At 37.9% G+C, this 3,435-nt stretch overlaps 1 pseudogene across 1 annotated transcript; it reads right to left on the bottom strand.

The window, feature by feature from the left end:
- Nucleotides 1-859: 859 nt before the first annotated feature.
- LOC311139303 lies at nt 860-1,791 on the bottom strand (annotated as a pseudogene). The gene is made up of 3 exons: nt 1,740-1,791; nt 1,309-1,457; nt 860-1,044 (listed from the first exon to the last, which is right to left on the bottom strand). The product of its transcript is annotated as an uncharacterized misc_RNA (transcript).
- Between the last annotated feature and the right edge of the window lie 1,644 nt (nt 1,792-3,435).

Genomic DNA, 3,435 nt, shown 5'->3' with positions numbered 1-3,435 from the left:
ATGTGGGAGACTCCCCAATCATATGGAAGAAGGTACTCTGGTCAGATAAGACTATAATTGAGCTTTTTGGCCATCAAGGAAAACACTATGTCTGGAGCAAACCCAACACTTCTCATCACCCCGAGAACACCATCCCCACAGTGAAGCATGGTGGCGGCAGCATCATGCTGTGGGGATGTTTTTCATCAGCAGGCACTGCCAGGTTGTAAGGCAACAAAATAAGAAAAATGCCAAGGGGGGTGAATACTTTCGCAAGCCACTGTATCTCAACATCTACCCACTGAGCACACACGCTGGTTGAATCAACGTTATTTTCACGTCATTTCAATGAAATTACATTGAACCAATGTGGAATAGATGTTCAATTGACGTCTGTGCCCAGTGGGTAGCTTCCCTTACAAAGCATTAGTTTGCTTTATAAAGCTAAGATAACATGCTGAACTATTGTATATTAAATGTATTCTGATAAACTCAAACATACTCATCTTTTCATTTGATGTGGTAAATGCAACCTCCAATACTGCATGTGACCCGTATGTGACCCTCCTCCTTCATTGGGGTAAACTCACAAAGGACAGTGTGCATATTTAGAAAATACTAAATAATATTCTAAACATTCAAATTCATTCAGCTTCAAAAGGTTCAATTAATTTATTTCATATACCGAAACAGTCCTGTCAGCGTCTATGTCAAACATCCGTCCAAAACATAAAGGGTCAGTTTCCTGGACCCAGATGAATCTTACTCCTGGACTAAAAAGCATGCTGAATGGAGAATCTCCATTGAAAGTAACTAGTCCAGGACTAGGCTTCATCTGTATTCGGGAAACCATCCCAAAGAGAAAGACACATTTTTTCAATTAAGAGGAGGTGCTGTTTCCAGCCTCTTCCATGTACATGAATCCCCAGTGGGCTCCGATGGAGGTGATGCCGGCACCGTCGGAGCGGCCGCTGAGAAGCCTCAGCTCACTGCCCACATCTCCTTTTTTCACCCACTTCGCGACCGAACACAGGAGACCAGGTGTAGTCATATCTCAGCTGAAACCTAAGAAACAGAGCAGGCTTTTCATGTTGGTTGTGTTTTGATAAGGCACATTCAGACAAAGAAAAGAGGTAGGGTTGTAGAGTATCAAGGACTGACATTTTCCATTGTACTCGGGGTTAGATATGATAACACTATTTGTCATGTACTGAGTATGTAATGAACATAAAGAAAGAAAGAAAGAAAGAAAGAGTCTGTTTGGTGTCTGTTGGGTAGTGTAGTTGGACTGAGTCAGTGGTGTCTGTTCATGGGTCAGGGTCTGCTCACCCGTTGATGTAGGCGTTGTTGTAGTAGTAGTAGTAGTAGTAGTTGTTCTCCCACACTGACCGCTGTGATGCGTCCCTCACCGGAGGAAGCAAATGGGGTGCCAGTGCCCAGACCCACCGCAGAGGAATACGAGTACGGGTCTTTGATGGCTAAAATAACATAGGCAATATGTTTACTATATTAATAATCAATATATACATATATATACACACCTACACTATATGCACAGAATATACAGTATATTTTATTTATATGTATAGTTTTCATTTTACTGACACATTTCTCAAAGATCTTTACATAATTTAAAAAGTGCAAATTAATTAACTAAAAAGTACATTCTGCAATGCATTAAACCATCAGAAGATGTCTCTAAGAACTTCTAAGTCTAACTGAAAAAGTTGAAGTGAATTGTGATATTATTTATTACTCATGCATTGCCAAACAGCTGGCAAAGAACACTGTGACAAACAGGATTGAGAACATTCTGCAAACGGGAGGCATCAATACTTATGACCTTTCATTTCACTCAGTTTCTCTCTCACTCCATTTCACTTTAAATGGTAAAACTTGAAATAATTGTAAACTGTTTTTCATAGTAGTTCATAGGACGGGGGAGGAATAAAATAAACTTTAAATTGTGAAATGTGACTTTACAAACAACAAACCATTCTTGAACATGAAATGTTATTAAACAGCTTTAAAAAGTTGAACCTACTCTTGCAGTGCTAAGCTAATGTCAAATTAAAAATAAGGTCATATCATTGAATTTACATTTTTAGGTAATAGGGCCAAAGTCTTTGTGCCCATGTACCAAGAGCTGATGAGTATTAACATCATAATATTTTCATGAGTTAAATACAAATGCAAGTTTTATATTTAGTTAGTTGTGTAGATACCTACAGTGATATCTTGAGATCTATGTGATAACCTGTGAGAGCTTCTTATCTCTCTGTCTCTGCCAGGTCCTTCTAGTCTACTGCTTCCTCTTAGAATTGATACATGCTGAACATTCCATTAGCTTTAGACCAAAGGATTATTTCAAAGAACACCTTTAGTCACTCACACAAGAGAAGTCCGATATTGTTTTCTAATTGGTCGAGGCTACTTTGGGAGGGAGTGTCAAGGTAATATTATAAGGAAATAAGAGTATTTAGAGGATGTTCTCTACTCTGAATTGTAACAATATAATTATCTGAAATAGGGGTTAAAGAAAGATACACTAACATAACAATTAAATTAATATACCAAAACCATATGAATTTGTCCTAAAACTGCCCAAAATCAGTCTTCCCATCTTCAGTTGTTTTATTACCCCAAGAGGAACTTCTTCCCTTCAAACATTAACACGCTGAAAAATTAGTTCATTGGCTCAAATACCAATTTTATTGTAGAAGATTTGTTTCATTACATATATTTCAGTTGAACTCTAGAGGGTCAGAGGAGATTCAACATTTCCTGTCTCCATTATTGTGAGAATTTTTCACTCACATAGTCATCAAGGGGCTTAAGGGGCCGATCCCGACATAGGAATGAATGACTTTCCTACGCTCGCCTTTCCTACGCACTTCTCAATATTTATTCAGACTTAACTTACTTAGTTGCGTAACCTTGTGTGTTCAGAATAAATTTAAACCGCTGAAAACCCTCCCACTTGCTGGCCAACAAATTCGTGGAGTTTTCGTTCAATGGGGTTTTCAGTACATTTATCTTAAGCCATCCCTTTAAATAAGGTACACCATTTAGTTAGAAATGTGTCGACAGACTAGAATATATAGAGAAAACGGGTTCAGAATATTAGGGATCAATGACAGAAAGCCTTCTAAATATATGCATATTTGTCTCTGTTTCAGCCCCAATTGGTAGATTTTAAAATACTCTGATCTTGTAGATTATTTATTAATAATAAAAAACAGGTTTGGAGAGCCTTTATGCACGATCGAAAGAAAACTGTGGTTTGATTAATTCAGAAAATTGCCACATTCAGTTCTTCAACCCATGGTAATGTTGGAAGATTAGAGTACATATAATTATAATAGGAGGGGACACCGGACAGCCAAACAGTTCTATTTTTGTTACATCAGACCAGAGGACATTTCTCCAAAAAGTATGATCTTTGTCCCCATGTGC

Source organism: Coregonus lavaretus (assembly GCF_964263955.1).
Source record: "Coregonus lavaretus genome assembly, chromosome: 13".
Taxonomy (NCBI): Eukaryota; Metazoa; Chordata; class Actinopteri; order Salmoniformes; family Salmonidae; genus Coregonus; species Coregonus lavaretus.
The sequence above is the reverse complement of the archived record's forward strand: the minus strand, read 5'-3'. Positions and strand labels throughout refer to the sequence as shown.